This window comes from Schistocerca cancellata, chromosome 8 (genome assembly GCF_023864275.1).
Source record: "Schistocerca cancellata isolate TAMUIC-IGC-003103 chromosome 8, iqSchCanc2.1, whole genome shotgun sequence".
Taxonomy (NCBI): Eukaryota; Metazoa; Arthropoda; class Insecta; order Orthoptera; family Acrididae; genus Schistocerca; species Schistocerca cancellata.
In genome coordinates, this window is record NC_064633.1 from 537,648,269 (window position 1) to 537,675,128 (window position 26,860).

Genomic DNA, 26,860 nt, shown 5'->3' on the forward strand with positions numbered 1-26,860 from the left:
CACATTTCTCGCAACGAGAGACCTATTTGTTGATACCGTCACTGTAGCATGTTTGACGCAGCCATAACGTCACCTCTGCTTGCACTGCTTCATAATTATCCAATCAGATCCTCGAAGGTGTTTCTTAAGTTTTGTAAAGAAATGAAAATCGGATGGGTCCAATTTGGGACTCTATGGAGGATCTCTGTTGGTCCATCATGGACATGGGGCATCGGCTGGTTAAGTAATTGTCAATGTCAATGAGATTCACCAACAGCCATGTAACTTAAGATGCTATTTTATTGTATTTTGAAAGCTACCAGTCTCAGCATTTTACTATGCCATCTTCAGGTTCCATATGCATCTCTCCAAATGAACGAGAAAGTCAAATAGAGCCATAAATCCCTGGATGCCGTCAATTCAATCGTTACATTAGTGCTATCTGCTATCAAGTCTTCGAATGAAGCACTGGTGTAATGATTTAATTCACGACATCTAGAGATTTACGGCTCTATATGACATTTCGTTTATTTGGAGACATTAATATGGGTCCTGAAGATGACATAGTGAAGTACTGAAACTGGCAGCCTTCTAAATGAAATAAAATAACGTCTTAAGTTACACAACTGTTGGTGAAATTCATTGACGTTGACAAATATATGGAGGATGATCGATGGCAGAGAATCCAAGGCGTCGGACTGTTGCAGATGTCGCAGAATTCCTATGTGTTCTGTTATTGTAGTTGTGAAAGGGAGTGTGCTCCATGTGTGGAAGAACTGTTCGAATTCGTGCTTTCAATTTTTGTGAGGGTCTCTCAGTTACACTTACATAATCACGCTAGTCACCGCAATATTACGTGCTGCAGTTCGGAGGTCTGTATGGTTTTCTACTGGTATCAACCTCGTTTCTGTGAAAATACTTTCACAACAGTAAAAAAGCCTGCAATATACAATAACCGAAACGTACACCATTCAACACACAGCTTACAGTAATGCCAATAATGCAACAACCCTCAAACTTCCTGTACTGCGACGTGTTTGCCGTCGCTGAAGGAACACCTCGCCATAGTGTCGTTGTGCCGCTCTTTCATTGCCTTCAGTGAACCCACACAAGAGGTGCGTATTGGTCAACTGTCCATGAGTGAACTTTGTATAGTTGTGTTGTGTATCACTGTTACCGTACAACAACCAATGCCGGAAAAACAAATCCAAGACAGAACCGAGCTGTACTGAACGTCGAATTAAGGGCAGCGAGTTGAGGAAGTGGGGGCAGTGGATTACCGTCGTCAACAAAATGTACTGAGAGAGAATGGAAACAAGACATACGTCGTCGAGCAGTACTGAACGCTAACTTGAGGGCAACGAGTTGAGGAGGGCATAACCGTTGTCGGCAAAATGTACTACGAGGGAATGGAAAAAGGCTGACAACGTATACCGGTGACATATGCACTACTGTATACTATTTTCAGTAGAATATAAAAGTACCTGGGGCAAGAAACCAAACGAAGTGCAATAACTACGTAATAAGCCACTGGAGACTGTGCAGTCCCTCATACCAAAATACTCCACAGGTATCCCTGCACAATCTGCGAAATTTTGTAGATGTAGTTCTGGTTCATCCTGTATATATACAGGGTGTAATACGTGTGAGTGCAGGTATTTTTACATGTGGGGCCTTAATGTGTAGACACATCAGTGTGTTGGTTGCTTTTCTCTCTGCATCTAACTGTCTCCCAACAAACATGTCACAAACTTCACAGTGTGATGTTTTGTGCATGGTCATAACTCCACCACTAAGTGAACTGCACCTGTCAGTGTAGACTAAAGGTTATGCGTCCCTGTATCGACTCTTCGGCACCTGACCTGCTGTTCAGGAGGAAGTAAGCATTAATGGTTTGCTCTCGTCACATCCACACTTCAACACCTGACCTGCTGTTCAGTGAGGAGGAAGCATTAATGGATTGCTCTTGTCAGATGTACTTGAATGAAGTAATGAACCTGAAAACATACTACTGTAAGGGTCACAGACTTGGACGCGGCCGCCACGTGGGACTACGAGTGAGAGCTGGCGTTATCGTGGAGTGCTGACGAACTGCGGTTTCGGAATTTGTCGGCCGCCGAGCGCCTCACACACGCAGCAGTCGCGTCGCATCGCTAGCCGCCTGCACAAGCATTGGAGTTTTCTGAAGCGTGTGGCATCCATGTGGAATTAGGTCTTTTTCGTGTCACAATTAGAGATGGGGGATCCGCTCTTGAACTAATTCATGGAGTTGAATCTTTCAAAGGAGTGAACAATCAGTGATTCAGAAAAAAAGAACGGTTGCTCCAAACGTTTCCCATGGCAGAGAGAGAGAGAGAGAGAGAGAGAGAGAGATGGAGCATATCAGCAGCGCCTCTGCTGGTCAGAGCACAGTGCACGCCACACAACACAGCCAGCGCCGGCCTCTGCCAGCACCCCCTGCCTCTGCCCTGCTTCTACCTTGGCTGCCTGCATTGTGCAGTGCCCCATTGGATTTTGTGTTTCACATATGCCGTGCCATCTCTGTGCGTCGTCTGCCGCGTGCAGTGTCTGGCGCAGCTTAACTTCGCATCGCACTCTGTCGGCGATCGTTTCAGTCGCACGTCCTGCCCACTGGGCAGTTGATGCGAGCAACAGGACAGAGAGCCACCTAGCGGATAACATAGGAACTACTTGCAACAACCTGCTCACAAGGGAACGGACGATTTGTCTCGGAGCGGGTGAGTTCACCGTTCCCCCCACCCTCGAAACTCGCCTGCTCAACGCTCACCCCACCGTCTCGACTCTAGCCAGAGCGTTGAGCAAAGTGACTCAGGTGTCATTCTGGTCTCTGCGGTCTCAGCTCACGCAGTAATACAGCTCGCGGCTCGACCTGCTTGACTCAGCGCCTCTGCATCGGAGTTTGTCCCTACTGGATATTGTTCTTCGTAGTAATACCGCTATGTATATTACATTATTATGTTATGTATACATCAATTGTTTTTATTTTATTTTTATTTGTTTAAACTGATTAGATTAGGTTCCTGATGACTCCTCTTACTATAGGATTTTTATTATGGTCACTCGAATTTACGCTTTAATTACGAGCGAACCGATAAACGTATCGCAAAATGTGATACGCCAATATTTTCCTTGTTTTATTCTGCGTAAGGCTATATGCAGGACTTTCGTTTTACAGTCAAATTTATATTTTTTTTTCTTATTCTGGTACGGATTTTGCGATTTTAGGCGTCATCGGAAGGAAACGTTCACTTTAAAAATATATGGCTTGCGATGTATTTGTATGAGGTTAATGAAATTTTAATACATTATAGCCAAATATATTGTTAATGTAAATCTCAAGTTACAACATTTTCCAATCACCCAAAAAACCACGATAGTGCAAAATAAATCAATAATCAAAAACTTTGTCATATCGTGGAAATTTCAATAAACAATACAAAATTCTTACTCATTATCTGTGTTACTTCAAAATAGGATCAAATAAGATCAAAATACAGGTATAGTACTGGAATAAACCAAGTTTAAAGGGCAATGTGCCTTCCATTTATTTTCTATTGTAAATGAGTGGTGAGTCATGAAAAAGAGCTAATTCATTTCAGGGAGTGAACAGTTCTGATCCAATCTCTGAAAACAACAGTTTTGCCCATCTCTAGTCACAATGGACTATTGATAAATCCGTATTTGTTCGTGGTAGGACGTCAGACTAAGTTATTACGAATCGGTGTACCGAGCACATTATTATAAATGTCTTCACAGACATAAAGTGGTAATGGCTAATACGAGGGGTGTCCAGAAAGTAAGTTCCGATCGGTCGCGAAATGGAAACGACTATGAAACTCCGATAAAGCTTGGCACAGAAGTGTTGGGCAGTGTCTTTAGTATGACCCTAGATAGCATCACGTGGCTCTTCTCATTTCTGTGCTCCCAGTGGGCGCGTAAAGGTGTCTAGAAAATAGTGTCTCCCGCCAAGTACGAGGGCCTGGGGAGAAATTTCGCCTGAAGCTATGCAGCCCACATTACATAACTGTCGTGCTATTTCTTCTTCAAGACAATTCTCAGCCACATTCTGCAGGGTCGATGAAGATGCTCCTGCATCGTTTTCAGTTGGAAATGTTTGATTACCCACAACACAGCGGTAATTGTCTCCCACTGAGTTTCATCTCTGCTCAAACGAACCGCTGGCTATGAAGACAGCATTTTGGCACAGACAACGAGCTGTAGGCCAGCGTAGAGAATTGGCGGAAAACACTGGCGGCTGCCTTCTATCATGACGGTATTGGAAAGTTGCTACAACGCTACGACAAATGTCTGAGTCAGAACGGTGACTACGTAGAGAGGTAGCTGGAAGGTGTAGCTAACTGTTACAAATAAAACATTTCTGAGTCTCACTGTGGTTTCCATTTCGCGATCAATCGGAACTTACTTTCTGGACAGCCCTCGTAACACGTAGTTCACGTATTTCTGTGCCTCATGGATTCAGTGTCCGAATTAACAGCAAAGGAGACCCTCAGCCGAGGATATAAACCTTATAAACGGTTTATACCACTCCTAATGGCATCAGTTAATAATCTGCGCTAGCCGAAGTGGCCGAGCTGTATTAGGCGCTACAGTCTAGAACCACGCGACCGCTACGGTTGCAGGTTCGAATCCTGCCTCGGGCATGGATGTGTGTGATGTCTTTAGGTTAGTTAGGTTTAAGTAGTTCTATGTTCTAGGGGACTGATGACCTCAGAAGTTAAGTCCCATAGTGCTCAGAGCCATTTGAACCATTTGAATTTAATAATCTGCAAATGCGTTAAATACTGATGTCATGTTTTACACTACACTGCCCTGAGCCAACAAAAAAAGTATGTGCACATATATATATATATATATATATATATATATGTGTGTGTGTGTGTGTGTGTGTGTGTGTGTGTGTGTGTGTGTGTGTGTGTGTGACAGAGGGAAAGGGAGACTGCCTACACTATGCTTGTCCGTCCGCTTTTAGAATACTGTTGCACGCGTGGGATCCTTACCAGATAGGACTGACGGAGTACATCGAAAAAGTTGAAAGAAAGACAGCACGTTTTGTATTATCGCGAAGTATGGGAGAGACTGGCACAGAAATGATACAGGATTTGGGCTGGATATCATGAGAAGATAGGCGTTTTTCGTTGCGACGGAATCTTCTCACGGCCGGCCGCGGTGGTCTAGAGGTTCTAGGCGCTCAGTCCGGAACCGCGCGACTGCTACGGTCGCAGGTTCGAATCCTGCCTCGGGGATGGATGTGTGTGATGTCCTTACGTTAGTTAGGTTTAAGTAGTTCTAAGTTCTAGGGGACTGATGACCACAGATGTTAAGTCCCATAGTGCTCAGAGCCATTTGAATCTTCTCACGAAATTCCAATGACCAACTTTCTCCTCCGAATGCGAAAATATTTTGTTGACACCGACCTACATAGGGAGAAATGATCACCAAGATAAAATAAGGGAAAACAGAGCTCGTACGGAAAGATACAGGTGTTCATTGTTTCCGCGTGCTATACGAGATAGGAATAATAGACAACTGTGAAGATAAGAAACTTCCCGGCAGATTAAAACTGTGTGCCGGACCGAGACTCGAAGTCGGGACCTTTGCCTTTCGCTGGCAACTCCTCTACCAACTGAGCTACCCGAGCACGACTCACGCCTCGTCCTCACAGCTTTACTTCCGCCAGTACCTGGCCTCCTACCTTCCAAACTTTACAGAATCTCTCCTGCGAACCTTCCGCAGCCCTGAACGATTCGTATCCGCAACGGTTTGGGCAGATTCAGATGTGTTTAAATATCGCCGACGGATTTGTTACTCAGGTGACATCCAATGGCTGGTGAACGTTCGAAGTCGGTGAGCTCTCCCGACCGACCCGTTCTATTGTTACTGCATCTCTACTGACAACACAACACTCCCCGCCTCCTCTTATACCGCCGTGTCCATCTCTCGTGACATCTAGTCATCAAACTTCCTGGCAGATTAAAACTGTGTGCCGGACCGAGACTCAAAGTTTCATATCAGCGCACACTCCGCTGTAGAGTGAAAATCTCATTCTGGAAACATCCCCCAGGCTGTGGCTAAGCCATGTCTCCGCAATATCCTTTCTTTCAGGAGTGCTAGCTCTGCAAGGTTCGCAGGAGAGCTTCTGTAAAGTTTGGAAGGTAGGAGGGCAGGTTCTGGCGGAAGTAAAGCTGTGAGGACGGGGCGTGAATCGTGCTTGGGTGGCTCTGTTGGTAGATCACTTGCTCGTGAAAGGCAAAGGTCCCGAGTTCGAGTCTCGGTACGGCACACAGTTTTAATCTGCCAGGAAGTTTCATATCAGCGCACACTCCCCTGCGGAATGAAAATCTCATTCTGGAAACTGTGAAGGTAGTTTAATGAACCCTCTGCCAGGCACTTAAATGTGTATTGCAGAGTATCCATGTAGATGTACATGTAGCTGTGGAAAGGGAGAGGGATGGAGGGAGGGGAGAGGGGGAGAGAGAGAGAGAGAGGTAGAGAGGAGGGGAGAAGAGGAGGAGAGACATAGGGGGAGAGATGAAGAGAGACAAAGTATGGGAGGGAAGCTCTAGGCAATCTGAGAACCATGGAGTGGCCTTCGTGGCGCCGAGCACACTCTTTAGGCTCCAGGACAACAGGCAGTCACCGCTTTAGAGGCCCCATCTCTCTCCAGCCTCGCGGCTGGGTACACGCTACGGGCATCAGCGACGGTCGGCCTAAATTGTAGTCATCTACGGCCGACGTCATAGCCGCAGTGGAGCTGAAGCCTGGCGCCGAGTACAGGGGGGTGGTGGGGAGGGGGAGCGGGTCACGACGCCTCCACACAAAGCGGCGCCGGCGTCACTGTGAGAGTGGCGCTGTTCCAGAGCGCCGAGTGGCAGCCAAATAAACGCCGCCATGATGGAAGCTGCAGACGCGCAACACCACGGCATGGAGCACCTCTGCTTCCCATCTCCTCTGCTCTGCCGTCTGTAGCACCATGGTACAGTTCAACACCCGTGCCTACCAAATTATCCAAATTCATCGAAGGAGCACCAGCTAAAGCTCGTAAGTTGCTTAATTCCGTATGGACTGGCAGCGATTGAGTTTTATCAACAGATTTGATATGTAGAAAGGGGGAATAGCTTCACATGCTATAGGCACACTTCTAACAGAAATATACTTTTTCCCCAATCTTTTTCACTCGTAATGCATGTATAAAGAATACTTGAAATTGGAGAATGGTTGCCTGTGCCGTATTTCGCTAAACTTTATTATTCAATGCATATGTCTTGTGAGAATCTTACACCCTCCCAAGTTGGTATATTAGTTCTACACTAAAAAAAAGAGCGAAGAAATTACCCAAATGGGACGAAAGTCAGTAGATAGGATGTACACGTACAGACAAACAAATGATTAAAATTTCACAAAAATTGGATGCTTTATTCAAGAGAAAGACCTTCACAAATTGAGAAAACCTGCCCCTTATGCAAGCAGTTATTTGGCTTGGCATTAATTGGCAGAGTCGTTGGATGTACACCTGAGGAATACTGTGCCAAATTCTGACCAAATTGGCACGTTAGATGGTCAGAATCCCGAGCTGGTTCGGGAGCCCTGCCCATAATGACGTTCTCAATTGGGGAGAAATCCGGTGACCGTTCTGGCCAAGGTAGGGCTTCGTAAGCATGAAGATAAGAACTCCCGCCTTGTGCGGGTGGGCATTATCTTGGGGAAATGTAAGGTCAGGATGTAACGACGAAGTTCCGCCGTGCTACGAATGACAACCAAAGTGGTCCGGCTGTGAAATGAAATGGCACCCCAGACCATCATCCCTCGTTGTAGAGCCGGCGACAATCAGCCGGTGTATTCTATCGCTGTCCGGGTCGTCTCCAAATATATATAATATTTTATTTATGAATTTGGTCAGCTGCTATGGACCGCATTCAACTTAAGACTTATGGTGTTTCTTTTTCTTCCGTTCCTCCCAGTACTTCTTCATTTTCTCTCCAACTGCTCGTCTCTGCCCATCTGTCCACACTCTCTTCGGTCGAGGTTTTGGCTCATCTTCTTCATAGTTTGCGTTTTCTATCAGTATCCTGAAGTGATTCCTGTCACTTACTATTTCTTCTGTAGCACCTATTTTGTTGGCGTCTTTCTTTACTGCTTCTATCCATCCTACCGTGTTTTTCACCTTACTAACGTAATTAAAAAGTTTCTTTGTAATCCGTGTTTCTTCCATTCCTTTTAAATGTCCATAAAATTTTAGCCGTCCCTTCCTCATTGTATCTGTGATCTTTCCTGTATTTTTGTATAAGTCTTCATTTCTCCTTTTAATCCACATATTTTCCTTGTTTTTCTGAGGACCTAAAATCTTTCTAAGTATTTCTCTCTCTCTCTCTCTCTCTCTCTCTCTCTCTCTCTCTCTCTCTGAAGACTATCTCTTTCCGTTTCACTAAAACAATGACACATCAAATTCATAAAATTTGATTCGCCATAAGACATTCTTTAACAGCTATGCTGTGTAACATCGAAATACATCATTTTAAACTGTTTCCTACTTAAATGTAATTTAAAATATTATATGACAATAAAAGAATTATTACTCTTTCAAATTTCTATGTTCACTTTATAGTGTAACAGCTTTCTAACTTGAAACTATTAATAAGTAAGCTTCATAGACTATTGCAGAACGTGAAGTTCGCGTAGCCGTGTTAACCAATGATTACGCTTGAATGACAACCAATATCAAATTTTTACACAAGCAGTTAAATAATCTAGTTCGCTGTATTGTTCTAATTTTGTCACTTTAAAATAACTTAAGACTTTCAGTAATTTACTTTCCGCAACTCTAATTCAGGCACTTCTTCACCAATCTATTATTACTGTTTGTCGATAGGCGCATAATATTAACAAAATTAACTTGCACGTTAATAGTTTCAAATTTGATTTCGAAAATTACCACATTACCACATGATTAAAGAAGAAAATCTATCCTTCCAACAAAGCATCAGTCACTGGCTTTTAAACTTTATCTCTAAGCAACTCGAACTCCAAAAATTCATTATAGTTCGTTGGTATAATTACTACGCTAATCAATAGACGTGTTTGACGAAGATTCAGGTATTGCTCATTTTTATTTACTAAACGTTGACAACTTACAGTGGTCACACACGCTTCAGATCTCCCTGTGAACTGACACATTTTCACATATCCATTTCAAATATCAGTTTTGTCAACATTCTACAGAGGTAACGCGGACAATGCTGACCATATGTTCTCACCGCTACGGAGCGTCTGCACTCTTAGTGATTAATGACCTGCACCGTCAATTTCCTGCGCCGATGGAATACCGATGAATCACATGCCACGATATCCTCCGTACTACATGAAACAGACAGAAACCCAACAACAATTCACTATACATGTCATATAAACATGTTACGTAATAAATCATGCACTATTATGATCTGCCTGATGCTCATTACATCTGGATCATCACAAAGATGACACTCGAAAGCATAAGCAGGGCACTCCAAAGTATGTCTGCCGTTACCACACTAGTCGTCCTCATTTCTCATGCCCCATCTTGCTAGGTTACTCTTCACCCTCGCCAGAACTGCCCGTAGCCGGTGAGCGTTCTCCGAGTCTGTCACGGAAGTTTAAAACCAGTAACCACATCGATTCTACTGAGCTGCGACCTAAGAATCCGTAATTTTATTCTGTCTGGTACACCGAATGTGTCCCATGCTCCATACATCGCATGCCTTTCGTGAAAAATCTGCTTGAATTTCTGACTGTATTCATTAACTAGCCATTACGCCGTAGGTGCAGAAGTGGCCACTGTTGTATAAGTGTTGTCGAAAGGTGTGACTTTCATGGGATAAGCGATTGTGCGACTTGGTTAGTTTTACTCCAGACTGGGAAGGTATGTTCAGAAGCAGAGAAACGCAACTGACCGAGGAAACAGACAAGGTAAAAGAAGAATAGATTTCCTCGTCATGGGATTGTTTAGCAATCGCGAAATCGCCATGGAGATGCTCATCAAAGTCCAGTGGCAGACGTTACAAGAGAGGCGCAGTGCATCATGGGGGAATTTACTGTTGGAATTCCGAGAATGCTCGTTCCCACAAGACACAAGCAACATACACTACTTGCTCGTTCATATATCTCACGAAAAGACCTTGAAGCTGAAATCAGAGTAATTCGAAATCACCGAGGCTTGTCAACACTCGCTGTGCTGAAAGATTAACTGCGGAGTGCAAATACAGAAGTCGAAGCCATTGGATGTAAAACAAAACTTCATGGCAGATTAAAACTGTGTGCCCGAGCGAGACTCGAACTCGGGACCTTTGCCTTTCGCGGGCAAGTGCTCTACCAACTGAGCTACCGAAGCACGACTCACGTCCGGTACTCACAGCTTTACTTCTGCCAGTACCTCGTCTCCTACCTTCCAAACTTTACAGAAGCTCTCCTGCGAACCTTGCAGAACTAGCACTCCTGAAAGAAAGGATACTGCGGAGACATGGCTTAGCCACAGCCTGGGGGATGTTTCCAGAATGAGATTTTCACTCTGCAGCGGAGTGTGCGCTGATATGAAACTTCCTGGCAGATTAAAACTGTGTGCCCGACCGAGACTCGAACTCGGGAGCTTTGCCTTTCGCGGGCAAGTGCTCTACCAACTGAGCTACCGAAGCACGACTCACGCCCGGTACTCACAGCTTTACTTCTGCCAGTACCTTGGATGTAGTTTTGAGAACAAGACAGTTTCTACTTTATTTGCTCCACGTTAACTTGTGAGTGTATGAGATCTTGGTGAAACTTTCTTGGCGGCGTACTAAAATGGTTCTTGTCGGCTGCAGACAAGTGTAACATACGATGGTGTATTAAGTATTATTTTATCAACTGTACTTCCGAAGATACAGTAAGTAGGAGAAAAAGGGTCCAACGAAGCGTATAAAACATTTGAAATAACAGGCGTTATACAGTGATACGGCCAACGGCCTTGCCGCAGTGGTGATACCAGTTCCCGTCAGATCGTCGAGGTTAAGCGCTGTCGTGCTGGGCTAGCACTTGGATGGGTGACCATCCGGTCAGCCGTGCGCTGTTGACAAGCGGGCTGCACTCAGCCCTTGTGAGGCAAACTGAGGAGCTACTTGACTGAAAAGTGGTGGCTCCAGTCTCATAAACTGACATACGGCCGGGAGAGCGGTGTGATGACCACATGCAACTTCGTATCCGCATCCAGTCACGGCCGTGGGCTGAGGGTGACACGGCGGCCGGTCGGTGCCATGGGGCCTTGCAATGCCTGTTCGGACGGAGCTATACAGTGATGTATTCTGTTGTTACTAAAAGCGGATTACATTACCAAGACGTAAATGCCGCCGCCCACACTAAAACTGTTAGCTTCGAACTGGGGTAATTTATTACTCGACAAGACATTCAGGCCTGCAGAGAATAAACACCAAATACGATGTCCGACATTAAATCCCAGAAAATTGCTGACTGGAGTATCGTATCAACCGTTGCGAAGAAACTACTACTATTATAAAACTTGACAGACGTTGCAACAAGGTATCACGTTCGGGACTGTTTTCCCCATACTGTATAACAGTGCGATGATATTCGAATCGTTCCTGATATTTTATTTCTGTACCTTATCAGTCAGTCAGTCAATCAATCAATACATCAATCAATCACTAGTATACGTTATACTACGTTCTAAATATGAGATCCATCGCAAAAGAAACTTTTTCCGGTAACGAAAAGGAATTCGCAAACGATTCAGAATAAATATGGTATAGTGAAAGAGTTAATTCCTCAGCGTATCGAACTGCTTTTCCGCCAGGGCCTAGTGCTGTGTTCGCTAGGCACGTACCAGACGGCTATAGTTGTATCCTTACAGTTATAATTTATGGACGCCACTTTTATTGTGCGAATATTTGGAGATCTGTGTCTCGCTTACAAACCACCTATTCCGGAACCTTAGTCGGCTTATTATGTTACAAGCAAATATTTTAATGAGTTTCAGTTTCCAAAGTCTTCCCCATAAAGTTTTCTGTCTTCCTGTATGATGTCTCATTCTTCTCCAACTAAAATAAACGAGGGAAGATGCTCTCTGAAGATTCCGCGGAAATTTAATTTCTGTATCACCTTGAGCAAACGTAGTATGCTACCTAATCCTTTCACTGCAGTAACATGACACGTATTTCACCTGCCGTTGTAAACTCCTGAGGTGGGCGGGGGATCTGCCGTCCATTATGGACTTCTGAACGTGTCCACTACTCGTCGAGTTTCCTCCGAGTCCACTTGCTTTGCCATCCTGCGACGACTTGTACAAACAATTTCATTCAGAGGTCGTTGTTTTCTTAGCGGGTTCCCGAATGTAGCAGCGCCCTCTGCGGCCTGCGCTATTTCAGCGGGCCCTGCTTTTCTTGGCAGCAAGTGACTCAAAGACAGCGCGCTACGTCTGGCCGAAGCCAAGTGGAGAAAACTCTCCCGCCTTCTTCTCCTGGCACTTCACTGCATTCCGCGGCGCGTTACGACTTGCAGGGGACCAGTCTTGTCTCAGTGAATACCGAGAGTAAACACCATAAATTTAATAAACTAAATTAAATTACCAGTAACATTAAAACCGAATGTAAATACATAAAACTGCAACCAGTAACTTTTTGTATAATTATTTATTATTCCATGAACCGGTTTTCGAACCTTTTAAGGTTTATCTTCAGTTAGTTTCTGAAAGTTACATCATTATTTCTAAAAATTGTTTTCAAGATTTAGATATTAATGATAAGTGTTTAACCTAACAATTATTGTGTTATACTAATGCATCAGGTCACCAGGGGTTTTCACTACTATCGATAAAGCTTAACAATGTAGGGAACTCTATTCACTTTCATTCACAAGCCTTTAGAAATAATTGGTTTCAAATCAAAAATATTCAAAACTGTGTACTTTTATTCCTTATTAACCTTGCATATTTTCAGTTATCATACAAGAAGATCTTGGAATGCCTGTAATATTATTGTTGTTGCTGTTTGGTCTTCAGTCCGAAGACTGGTCCGAAGACTCCATGCTACTCTATCCTGCGTAAGCCTCTTCACCTCCGAGGAACTACTGCGACCTACAATTTTATAAATCTGCTTATTGTATTTAAGTTTTAGTCTCCCAGTATACTTCTCCCCCCTCCCAACCCCTACTCCTCCTCCCCCCCCTCCCACCCACTCCCCGACAATCAACACATATACACTTCCCTCAAATACTAAACTGGTGATCTTTTGATGCCTCAGAATGTGTTCCGTTAACCGATTCTTTCTTCCAATTCCGTTCTCCCACAAATTTACTTTCTCCCAATTCTATTCAGTACCTTTCCATTAGTTACGTGATCTACCTATCTAATCTTAGCACTCTCCTGCAGCACCACATGACAAAAGCTTCTATTTTCCTTTTGTCTAAATTCTGTGCCGTCCGTGTTTCACATCCATATATGGCTACTCTCCAAACAAATATCTTCAGAAAAGAATTCCTGATATTCAAGTCTATATTCGACGTTCACAAATTTCTCTTCCTCAGCAAAGTTTCTTTGCTATTGCCAGTCTACATTTTATGTCCTCTTTCCTTTGGCCATCACAAGTTATTTTGCTGACCAAATAGCAAAACTCATCTACTGCTTTAAGTGTCTCATTTCCTAATCTAATTCCCTCAGCATCACCCGACTTAATTCGACTACATCCCCATATCCTCGTTTTTCTTATGTTGATGTTCATCTTATATCCTTCTTTCAAGACACCGCCTATTACGTTCAAAGGCTCTTCCAAGTCCTTTGCTGTCTCTGACAGAATTACAGTGTCATCGGTAGACCACAAAATTTTTATTTCTTCTCCATGCCTACTCCAAAATTTTCTTTTGTTTCCATTATAGCTTGCTTAGTTGTTTCTCGAACTGCACTTGTCGAACTACATACTGAGTAAATCTCAGTCCTTCCAATCATGAGCACTTCCTCGATTCTCATTCTGCTGAGCCAGTTATTCTGGAAGGTTTCTGAAGAATGCTTTCTATATTGGATTAAAGATCTTCATAATAATGGACTTTCTACTGTGCCTTCACTGTTATGACAGCACAGTCAAGAGTGTTGTATTTTTGCAAGGGCCTTCTTCGTACTTACTTTTGCATATTATTGTTGCGACCTCCATCCCAAACTGGTCTGAATCACATCTCCACACTAGTTTATCCTGTAGACGCTTTTTCATCTCTGCGTAATTACTGAGAATTACGTCCACTTGAACCTGCTACTGTATTCGAGCCTTAGTCTCGCTGCAAAACTCAAAATTTGCCTCCCCAACTCCACCTCTCTCCATCACACTTCCCTCCATTACCAAACCGAAGATTCTTTGATGTTTCAGGATGTGTTCTACCAATCGATGCCTCTTTTAGTGTAGTTGTAGCACTGATTTCTTTCTTCCCCTACTTGTCTTAGAACCTCCTCATCAGAAATTCGATCTACCTATCCGATTCTCAGAATCCTTAAACCTTCCATTCTCTTCTTAACTGGACTACTTATCGCCCAGTTTCTCTTTCGGATACACCACACAAATACCTTAACAAAAGACTCCCAGAAATATACGTCTTTATTAGATATTTCTTTTTCAGAAATGCTACTCCCAATCAACATTTTAAATTTTCCCTCCTTTAGGCATCATCGGTTATTTCGCTGTTCACCTGCTAGTTCTAGTGTCTAATTTTCAAGTTTAATTCTCTCGGCGTCGTCTGATTTACATCAAATATATTCCGATGTACCAATTTACTTTTGTTAAAGTTTATTATGAACTCCGTTTTCAAGACACTACCCATTCCGCTCTTCGAAGACCTTTTATCGCCTCTGAAAGGATTATAATGTCATCAGCAAACCTCAAAGTTTTTATTTTTTCCCTGGACCTTAATTCTCTTTCCAAATTGATCTTTGTTCTCCTTTACTGTTCAATGTATGTGCATACTGAATTATATCGGCAAAAGATAACAATCCTGCCACAGTTTCCGCTCATTTACTGCTTCCCTTCCACTCGTACTATCAGTATTGCCTCACGTTTTCTTAGGTTCTTCCAGTGGTCGGCTTCTACTGTTCTTCCCATTCTTTGTGAAATAATGCGTATTAGATTAGCAGTTTGCAACAATGACTCATAAAAATGATGATTCTCCAATATTCTCGCCTGTCATCACCTGCTTTCTTTGGAATAGTAACTATTAAACACTTCTTGAAGTCCGGGGTATTTTGCCTGTCTCTTGTAACTTGCATACCAGGTGGAATAGTTTTTCCATGGTACATTCTCCACATGACCTCTATAATTCTGAGAGAATCTTGACTACTCCTGATGCATTGTTACGACACAGACCTTTCAGTGTTCTCTGAAAGTCTTCTCAGATATCGTATTTCTGATTTCATCTTCACCTACTCCTTTTTTGCGTTCCATAACTATGTCTTCGATTTCGTTTCCTTTTATAACCCTTCTATACATTACCTGTATTTTTCAGCTTTCCCTTCCTTGCCATCTGAATTCCTAATATTCATACGGTTATTTCACTTTTGACAACAGAGTCTAATTTTTCCACTGTCTGCCTCGGTCTTCCCACTAGTCATGCATGTTTCTACAACTTTACGTTTCTTTTCCAGCCTTTCCCAGTTTTGAGTTTTGTACATTCTACCGATATCGCTTATTATGATTTCTTTCCCATTGCCGGCCGCGGTGGCCGTCCGGTTCTGGCGCTGCAGTCCGGAATCGCGGGACTGCTACGGTCGCAGGTTCGAATCCTGCCTCGGGCATGGGTGTGTGTGATCTCCTTAGGTTAGTTAGGTTTAAGTAGTTCTAAGTTCTAGGGGACTTGCGACCTAAGATGTTGAGTCCCATAGTGCTCAGAGCCATTTGAACCATTTGAACCAATCTTTCCCATTAGTTGTTTATTTTTTCCAGGTTTTTTCCATTATGCCAAAGTTGGCATCGTCAGCCAAGAACGGATGCACAGACACTAAGAATACCAAGTATATAATTTCCATACTCAACTTGAGGACATGAGGTAGTTTTAATAGGACTAAGTTTGTTTAGACGTTCAGCAGTTCACGATTCTGGACCCAAATCAACACGTTTGCTGATTCTCCCTTCAATTCTTGCTTATCGGAGCTGCATTTATTAGAATTCGAATATAAATGTCACTTCTAGTATAAAAAAGAAATATACACTCGGAATCTAGAAGCTTCATGACAATGGAGCAGTGGTGGACTTGGGTCTCTGTAACTCTGAAAACACTTAAACAATGGAGCATCCAGGATGGACTGTAACAATATTTTGAGAAGGGAAGTTGCTACTCACCACATAGCGGAGATGCTGAGTCGCAGATAGGCACAACAAAATGACTTTCACAAATAATGCTTTCGGCCATTGACCTTCGTCAACAATACACACACACACACACACACACACACACACACAACTGCACTCCGCCGACCACTGTGGCCGAGCCGGGCGGTTCTAGGCCCTTCAGTCTGGAACCGAACTGCTGCTACGGACGTAGGTTTAAATCCTGCCTCGGGCATGGATGTGTGTGATGTCCTTAGGTTAGTTAGGTTTAAGTAGTTCTAAGTCTAGGGGACTGATGACCTCAGATGTTAAGTCCCATAGTGCTTAGAGCCATTTGAACCATTTGCTGCAGTCGCAGGAAACTGAAACCACACTGGTTTCAGTTGCCTGAGACTGCAGTCGTGTGTGTGTGTGTGTGTGTGTGTGTGTGTGTGTGTGTGTGTGTGTGTATGTGTATGTGTTTGTGTGTGTCTATTGTTGACGAAGGCCAATGGCCGAAAGCATTAATTGTGAGAGTCATTTTGTTGTGCCTATCTGCTACTCAGCATCTCCGCTATATGGTGAGTAGCAACTTTCCTTCTCAAAATATTGTCAGAAAACAGTTAGCTGTATTTCTGAGGAAAACACGCGTTTGTCATATACGAATGAAAAGTTACCGACTGACTTTTTTGTCAGCGAGTGTCACGTGGAACCGCGATGGAGCAACCGCAGCTAAACCAAGAATAGGAAGAACTCTAGTACTGACGGACAGCGATCATCAAGCATTGTCGAGAGTGTTTGTAAAAAAATCACATGAAATTGGCACGAGGAATCGCAGAAATGCAGCTAGCATGGTGGCGATGCGTATTGAGTTAAAAATAATGGGGTGCAATGGTCCAGCAGGTCCTGTAAACCACACATTTCTCTAGTTAGTGATAAGCTACTGCAGAATGGATGTTGGAAGTGAGTGGTTTGGAGCGATGCATAATGCTACACCCCGTGTCAATCCGAAGGAAGCTCTGGGTTTTGCGAATTCCTGGAGACCAATACCTGTCATAACGCGTAAGAAGAACAGTGAAATACTGGGGACATCATGTTACGGTATTGGGGTGTTTTTTCGTGGCAAGGCTGTGATCACTTTACCTTGCTTAAGGAAACGCTAAATCTGAAAGGATATCAACACATTTTACAGCATTGTGTACCACGTACAGCGGAGGACCAGTTGGGAGACAATGATTGTATCAGTATGACAATGCAACCTGTCATAAAGAAGCTTCCGTAAGACAATGGTTTGTGGACAATAACATTCCTCAAACAAACTGACCTACCAAGAGCTCGAACCATTATATTTTATGGAGAAAAATGTACATTTGTAATATATTAGCCCCAAAAATCGATCCCGCACGAAAATTTGGGCGTTAGTTCTGATTCCAAGCTGTTATGACCTGCCGAGGACAAACCTTACAAACTTTCGCGCGCACCGATTGTTTGTCACTCGCTCTGCCCTACTTCAGCGGCTAAATGCCCGAGCGCGGAGTGCTAGACAGTGGAGTGGCAACCAGAGTCCTCTAATCACGTTATACTGACGGAGAGGGAAGAGGAGGAAGGAAGTGGACACATCTGTCCAGTGTGTTTTGATGTCTTGTTCGATAGCAAATGTTACTGCCACGCGAAAGACTACGGAAGTGGAAAATGTGATGGACCATATCGTGCACAGGAAGTTATTAAACTTAAAAGGAAGCTATCCGAAGAAGATCTGGATGACGAAGAAAAATCAACTGAGGCAGCTCTCAGAGTGAGCTACAAAATTCCTTTGTTTTTAGCAAAATCCCTGCGCCCCTTCACTGATGGCGATTTAATAAAAGATGTTTGGTAGTTGCAGCGGAACATTTGTGTCCATCTCAAGTTGAACAGTTTGGAATTGTGCCATTATCTGACATGACCATTATGCGTCGCATATAGGACATGGCAGACGACGTCCAGAGCCAGTTTGCAAATATCTGTAAAGATTTTATGGCGTATTCTCTAGCTCTGGACGAAAGTGTTGATATAACTGGAACAGACAGCTTGCCATATTTATTAGAGGTGTTAATAGAGATCTTCAGGTGAGGGAGGAGCTCCTCGATGTAGTAGTCATGAAGAACACTGCTACTGGAGGTGATATTTTAAGTAGTGTTGAAGAAAGTGTTGAAAATATAGGATTGTGGTGGAATTCTTTAGTTTCAGTGTCTACAGACGGTGCACCAGCGATGACAGGGAAAAAATCAGGTTTCGTTGCGCTGTTGAAGTAGAAAATGCAAAAACTGACCGTTCCGAATGAAATAAGCGGCGTTCACTGTGTGATCCACCAGGAAAACTTACGTGCAAAAGAGTTTCACTCTAAAAAATGTGATGAGTGTTGTTGTTGGTACAACCAATTATATAAGGAGGCATGGGCTACAACACAGACAATTTAAAACCTTTCTTGAGGATGTAGAAAACCAGTATGGTAGCCTGCCTTATTACAGCGAGGTCCGCTGGCTTAATCGTGGCGAATTATTAAATCGATTTTTTTGCCTATTAGATGAGATAAGTGTGTTCACGGAAATAAATAACATGTGTGTTCCTGAATTGAAAGAGCCTTCATGGAAATGTGATCTCGTGTTCTTAGCAGATTTAACTAGCCATCTGAATGCTTTGAACATTTCACTACAAGGTAAAGATCTGTTAATTACTCATTTCATAGATCGAATACGAGCTTTTAAAATGAAATTGACACTTTGGGTGAGTCAGCAGGAAACAGGAAATCTAGCTCATTTTCCTAAATTACCATCCATGCAAGATGTTCACAAAAACTGTCAACGTTATTCACATAGTTTAGTTGCCCCTAAGGAAGAATTTGATCAACGCTTTCAAGATCTGACAGCACTAGACAGTGATTTTGATCTGTTCACCTCTCCATCTTCAGCGAATATTGAAGAGATTCGTCCTGAGCTGCAACTAGAAATTATTGAACTGCAGTGTGACAGAGAATACGGAGACAAATTTCAGAACAAGAAAAACATTTTGGAATTCTAAGACACTTCCCTCAGCATAGATTTCCTCGTTTGCACAAACTGGCGGCTACAATAATATCAATGTTCGGTTCCACTTATGTTTGTGAACAACTGTTCTCTGCAATGAAATGTAACAAGACGCGCCTGAGAAACACATTTTCTGATCGAGATTTGAACTGCACGCTGCGCCTACAATGCACAAGAACAATTACTCCGAACATAAACGCAATTGTAAAGGGCAAGAAGTACAAGATAACCGAGAATCCCATACTTCAGTGACAGCTTTTATTGTGTAACAGTTCACAAATTAATACGAATGTAGAGGCATACACTAAGCTAATAAAACTATCTGGCACGTGTACATTCTCCTTTACTTGTTTCATTTGTCGCAGTATAATTCGTGAGTGATATCCCTGCAGGTGGCCGCGGATTTACATTGACTGGCGGCAGCTGTTGTGTGCCTCACATGACTCTCCCCACTCTCCGATCTGGTCCGGTAGTGGGGGTAGCGTGCTCGCGCTGCTCCGTGCTCGCGCCTTGCTGCTCACAGCTTGCTCCGCGAGCACGTATGTTGTGAAGCCCTGCTCTACATTAAACGCTCTGTTGCCCACATGAATGATAAAGCACTTTCAGCACAATGAAGCCCGTTCACATTCATCCGCAGCTTCGCTAATTGTGGAACAACCATCTTGCTAACGTCACACGGAGCGATGGAAGAGGCCGAGAATCAGCGGAGAGCCATAATGAAGCGGTGCAGTTTAAGCTCCCACAGAACGCCGTACGCGCAGCGTGTGCGTAACAGCCCCGCCACAAAGCGGGCACAGATTACGATAAGCGCAACGCAGCTCCGGCGATGCTCCGTATCTGCTGCGTACACGCACCTAACAGAGAGCGCCCCGGGTTTGCTCGGCTGTGCGTGGGTGGGGAAATATGCGTAGCACAGTTGGTGGTGGGAGGGATCCCACCTCTCACACAGTCTGCGTGCAGGCCCAACACACACACAAACTCAAGCAAGCCCAAGTTGACAACTAGTCTCTTTGTTCTCTTTATCTGGTCTTGACTTGGAGACGCGCGGGGTCGCCGCGCGGTCTGGGGAGCCTAGTCACGGCCGTGCGGCTCCCCCAGTCAGAGGTTCGAGTTCTCCCTCGGGCATGGGTGTGTGTGTGTGTGTGTTGTCCATAGCGTAAGTTCGTTTAAGGGGCTCCGGAACGCCCTATACTTGCAATGTTAAAATAACGCTTATAAATTACATCTTTCCTCAAAAAGTATTTGAGGTAGGAAGTTGAACTTTTTACAGATTATTTATTGGAATATGGGCTACAACTTAACACAGGGATTTTACAAAATTTTAGTTCAGTTATTAAAGATGATTTTTTTCAATTGCAATGAAAATTCGCAACATTTTTTTGCAATTTTTTATTTATATACTCAAAAATATACAGTTTTCTGGAAAAAAGGCTGTGTTAAATTATGCAGAAGGTACTGTGTAACATTTACTGAAAGTTTGAAACAAATATGTTTGGAAGATCCTTAGAAAACATGTAATTAGTATGAGAAAATAAAAGTTTTGGGAATCGAGCGACAAAGATTGGATTAACTTTTTAGTGCATTCCAGGTCCATAGGATGGATTATCTTCATCCTCTGCAAACTCCTCCTCCAGCTTCCTCTTGTTCCTCCTCCTGTTTACTCTTGCTTGTATTTCTAGACTCTTTACAGCCCTGTCTGCAACCCGAAGGCGTTCCTTGTGTAAAGCAAGCATCGCTCGTACCATGTTAGAATGTTATTATTTACAGTAAGAACACATACCTTTGGCTTTCCAACATTTCTCCTTTTCTTAAAAGCCTTCAGAGGATTTCTAATAACTTTACTTTTACTCATTATTATGCTTCAACAAAACAGAGACTCAAGAAACAGAATTAATTACGAATATTTTCGAGATAACGACAGAATAAATAAACATGAAACAATCGACAATCACACCAGCGATATATATTAAACCATCACAGGTTAGCCACAACACATACTTTATCTGACATCACTAAAATGTACCTGATGAACACGGACGTTAATAATAACACCATTTGACAGCAGTTTAACAGCGCCACAGTGGGTCACGCCCATGTGGAACACATTTCAAAAAAAATTTAAAAATAGTTGTAGTCTTCGGAATTGAATAAATTATATATCTATTAAAAGGTAATAGTCTGCAGATTCAGAAAACGCAAAAAAGTAAAAATTGAACTTTTCATGATTTTGAGCCTTTCCGGAGCCCCTTAAGTTACATTAAGTAGCGTGTAGGCTTAAGGACCGATGACCTCAGCAGTTTGGTCCCATAAGAACGTACCACAAATTTGAAAAAAACAAAAATTTCCAAATTCGTCACTTGGAGCACAGTATTTCTTTGATGACTTCGTTTGATGTGAAACTATCCTAATGCTCATAAGAGTATATTTGTATTTAGGTTTGAAAGCTGTTAAGGTAGAACAGCCACTATAGGACAATAGCACTACTGAGTTGGAAGGGTAATTCATCCCATATCTGTGACATCCACAGAATTATTTTGGTCCAGCAGAGATTGCTGCTGCTAACTAGTCAGCGCCCGAATGATATTACGCCACGATCAGTGTGTTCACCCGATTACTGGAGTTAGGGAATGTGGATCTTGTCAAATTGATTTTACTGCTACGGTAGAATAAATCATCCAAACAGCGCCATAAAAAATGCAACACCCTCGAGGACTGTGCTGACACCAGGATATAATATGTGCATACTGAGGTGCTGTCGTGTTAAAGGTTGATTTGGACGGTCATAGACGATCAGAGGGCCTCAAAAAGCCTGTCTGTTCTCTCCCTTGACTCCACAGGCGGTAACCGCGATGAGTTTGTAAGTAGGCTGTTTAGGTTCTTATATTGGTAACGCCGCCGCCACGTAGCGCGCTCTGTATGAAAATCACTGGCTGTGCTGTGTGCAGTCTGTGGCTAGTTTGCATTGTTGTCTGCCATTGTAGTGTTGGGCAGCTGGACGTGAACAGCGCGTAGCGTTGCGCAGTTGGAGGTGAGCCGCCAGCAGTGGTGGATGTGGGGAGAGAGATGGCGGAGTTTTGAAATTTGTAATACTGCATATTATGAACTGCTACGTATATGATTTTTCAACACTATTAAGGTAAATACATTGTTTGTTCTCTATCAAAATCTTTCATTTGCTAACTATGCCTATCAGTAGTTAGTGCCTTCCGTAGTTTGAATCTTTTATTTAGCTGGCAGCAGTGGCGCTTGCTGTATTGCAGTAGTTCGAGTAACCAAGATTTTTGTGAGGTAAGCGATTTGTGAAACGCATAGGTTAATGTTAGTCAGGGCCATTCTTTTGTAGGGATTTCTGAAAGTCAGATTGCGTTGCGCTAAAAATATTGTGTGTCAGTTTAAGCACAGTCATGTATAAATTTTTCTAAGGGGACGTTTCAAGTTTAAATGTCAAAAGTGTTTTCAATATTAATTCTAGAGTAGAACAACTTTCTAGACCTGCAACTTTATCGACTTTAGGTCCCCGTACTAGAGCAATGGTGACCCAACCATTACCATGTTGACTGGCATCACTGTTGCTAAGGGTAAAGTTAAACACAGAACACTGATGGACCATACAGGATGACTTGTGCACCTACATAGTTCTCGGTATATTATATTGTCTATTGCTTTATAGACTGTAAGGCGGGTACGCTTTCTCCTCCTATAGTAACGAGATTGCGTACTTCCGTTGAACATCTTCAGCCAATGGAACAGGGTGGAATTGTGGCCTGTGGGAAGCTCGCTGGAGGGATGGACGGACTGCTGCACACGTCGGGCGCAATGCAGCGGCAGTGTGTCTCTGCCTTCATTAGTGGTCCGTGGAACACTCCCAGACCTGTAGGCCAGGTTCTGGACGTTCGCGTGGCGCAGATGCACGTCAAGATCGACGCACTGGGCAAGCAACCGTAGCCGTCCGAACGAATATCGTGCAGGCAAAACATCTTGGTACATTTTGTACCCGTTGCGTGGAAAGTGATAATTTGGAACCGTCTGCTTGCAGCAGGATTAATACCACGTGTGCCTCTATCCAGGCTACCACAGACGCCGCAACACTGCCAAGCACGGCTACCCAGGTGTCGTAAAATAAGTTTACTGGAGAGTTGTCTGGCGCTTTGTTGTCGTTAGTGTTGAGGGTGTGTTACGTCTGTACGCAAGTGATGGACGTACACGCGTATGGCGTAGAGTGGATTCGCCCACGACACACAGGTCCCTTGCCACGCTTCATGGCGCGCGCGCGTGTGTGTGTGTGTGTGTGTGTGTGTGTGTGTGTGTGGTGTGGTGGGGGCGGCATCATTGCAATTCGCTGTCACATTTGGTGTTCCTGCAGGCATAAAGTAACCAGCGCTCGCCGCTACATAGCACAAACTGTTATCCCTGTGCTACTGCCATTTCTTCGATAGGATGCTGGTGTGCGTTCTGAGCAGGACAATGCACGTTCCACATACAGCTCGTGCGTGCTCTTCATGGTGTACAACAAGTGACCTGGCCAGCGAGATCGTCCGATCCCTCGCCATCCGAACATGTTTGGGACACTATGAAAAGTGGACTTACTACTTCCACAACTCCTGAAAGAACCGCAGCTGGTTTGCCACAAATGGCGCAAGATGCCCGGGACGACCCTTACAGGAATCCGCTGCGTATGTTTACGATAATTCTCATGCAAGGGGAATTACACTGTGTGTAACGGAACATATTAAAGGCTTTACTGTACCGAAGTATGCGATACCCTCCAAATTCAACCAGTTTAACGAGTATTTATGATTATAGAAAAGTTATTGTGTATGTTAACAATGATTGCATAACATGTCTGCATAAATAGTCAACCCATTAAATTATACTGAATAACTGACGCACACAAAAGTTTATATCACTTGATCACTGATACAGCAAATGTCATCATGTAAAAACACTGAGTTCATCTTAAATAATTAATATGAAGTACGAAAAATAGTGGACAACTTAGGTATTTTGGATCTCCTTAAATAAAAATCACCCAGTGAAACCTACTTGTTCACTAGGAGCGTTTTCACTCAGTATTCACGTAAGCAATCCTAGACGAAAACCAATGTAATTCTTAATAATTCATGTTATTTACTTATTTATGCAAATTAGAGAAGTCAATTGACAAACTTCTAAAAAACGGCCTTTTTGTAACAAAGAATTATTCTGTCAAGTCAACAGATCTGTCTGTTATTTTAATAACATGTTAAATTATGTCACTCGATGCAAATTAATAACTTTTCTGCACAAATTATGATAACAGATGTACATGTGACTTGTAAACTATATCTCTTTTTAGTAGTTCTTTGACAATGTTATAAATACGAGCAGCAAGAACGGTCGAGAGGCAGTCGGAATGTCACTTTGGTAAAGTGTGTTTGTGTGTTATTGTTTGAGGTGGATAAACAATGCAAAGAACATGTAACGGAAGTACTACTTTGTGTTGAGTCATGGTCTTTGGTGGACAGTGGAATTAAGATGGCCACCAGAATAATAAATATTTGAAGTTTAGATATTTGTTGATTTCGCTCGTTCTTTATCATCAAAAGCACATAAAAAACACGGGACCTCATGTTTTTAACCCTAGACAACCAGATGTAGAGCCAGCATCAGCATCGAGAGACAGCAGCGATCCAGCAAGTAGCAGCGATTACTACAACACAATGCATTTTAATGGCGCCAACCTAACATCAAGTGCTAACAAGCTCCGTAAATGGGAGTGAAATAGTGCGATTATAGCAATTAGCAATATCTACGACCAGGCGACCATTACATGTGTATTTATTGATCCAGCTGTTTCGAACTCTTTACTGTTACAAGTGGCCGGCCGCGGTGGTCCAGCGGTTCTGGGCGCTCAGTCCGGAACCGCGCGACTGCTACAGTCGCAGGTTCGAATCCTAACTCGGGCATGGATGTTTGTGATGTCCTTAGGTTACTTAGGTTTAAGTAGTTCTAAGTTCTAGGGGACTGATGACCTTAGAAGTTAAGTCCCATAGTGCTCAGAGCCATTTGAACCATTTTTTTGTTACAAGTGTATTTCATTTCATCTGACTTACTTGTTAATAAAGTGACCTTGTCTTTGAGGGTGATGCATTCTTATTCGGCAGTGCCTTACAGGGAAGGTCGTTTAGTATTATCGCAAAATAGAGAAGAGAGTGTCACAGATATGACATACGAGTCCGGGTGGGAATCTTTGAAACAAATATGTTTTTCGTAGTGGTAAGAGCTTTTCAAGAGATTTCAAATTTCCAAATTTTTCCCCAGAGTACGAAAACATTTCGTTGATGCCCACCTACATAGGGACAAATGATGATCATAATGAAATACGAGAAACCATAACTTGCACGGGAAGATCTGAGCGAACGTTTTTCCAACGCGCTGTTACAGAGTGGAATGGTAGAGAAATAACCGGAATTTGGTTCAATGAACCCTCTGACAGGCACATTAGTGTGAATTGCAGCGTAGTAAAGTAGACATGTATGTAGATACAGATGAAAGTGTTCTTTGTGATGCACAGTCTCAGCTTGTTGGAGCAAATCCATCCAAATCAGTTCTTTGCAAATAACTGAGATGTGTTGCAGAAGGTGGGTCCCATAGTACCACATATTACGGCCTTTTCATTTGTCATTTGTGTATGGAGTGTGCGATTAATGAGAGCTTGTAAGTAGTGTAACCATGTCTTTGCAGTTCCTGTGGGTGTGAAACTTAGGGCGATGTACTACATTACCAGATTCCATTACCTAATGCTGGTACGTAAAACACTGGACCGTTGCAACAGAAGCTTAAAGTAATCTTTAGCAGACAGTTAAGGAATATGTGGGACAGCAACTGACATAATCCTGCAGCTGGGCGCTCCATCAGCAGTGGTGCAGCAGCGTGCAGTGTGGCGTTCTGCTGTCAGTGCGTGACTGGGCTGGTAGAGTGCTGCAACGCTCCGTGTTTGACCGGTCACGGCTCGCCTGTTGACGTGGGGACCGAGCAGCTCGTGTCCGGCCCCATACGACTCGGCTCGGTCACGTACTCGCCCCATGTCTGATGTCCGGATTCCGGACACGCGGATAACCGAGCATGACCGGTCACCGCTGACGCCTCACCTCGCCTAGCCCCGGCTCGCTGCACTGTACTTTACCGTACAAATCCAACGTCTCTCTCTCTCTCTCTCTCTCTCTCTCTCTCTTTTAATACAAAAGTAACGTTTGCAAGAACGGGTACGTTACACAGCTAAATTCATAGAGCACTTTCTTTTATAATATTTACTCCCGTCTCCCTAACGTCCAGGAATTTTGTTGTAAATAAAACATTCATCACAAGAGACCAATCTGTGTTAATGTAATGAAATGTAAGCGTCAAATAGTGCACCTGATTATGCGAATCAGTCCACATATCAACTGTCGCAGCACATGTGTTATTAATAACTTCCGCAATAACAGAAGCATTATACTG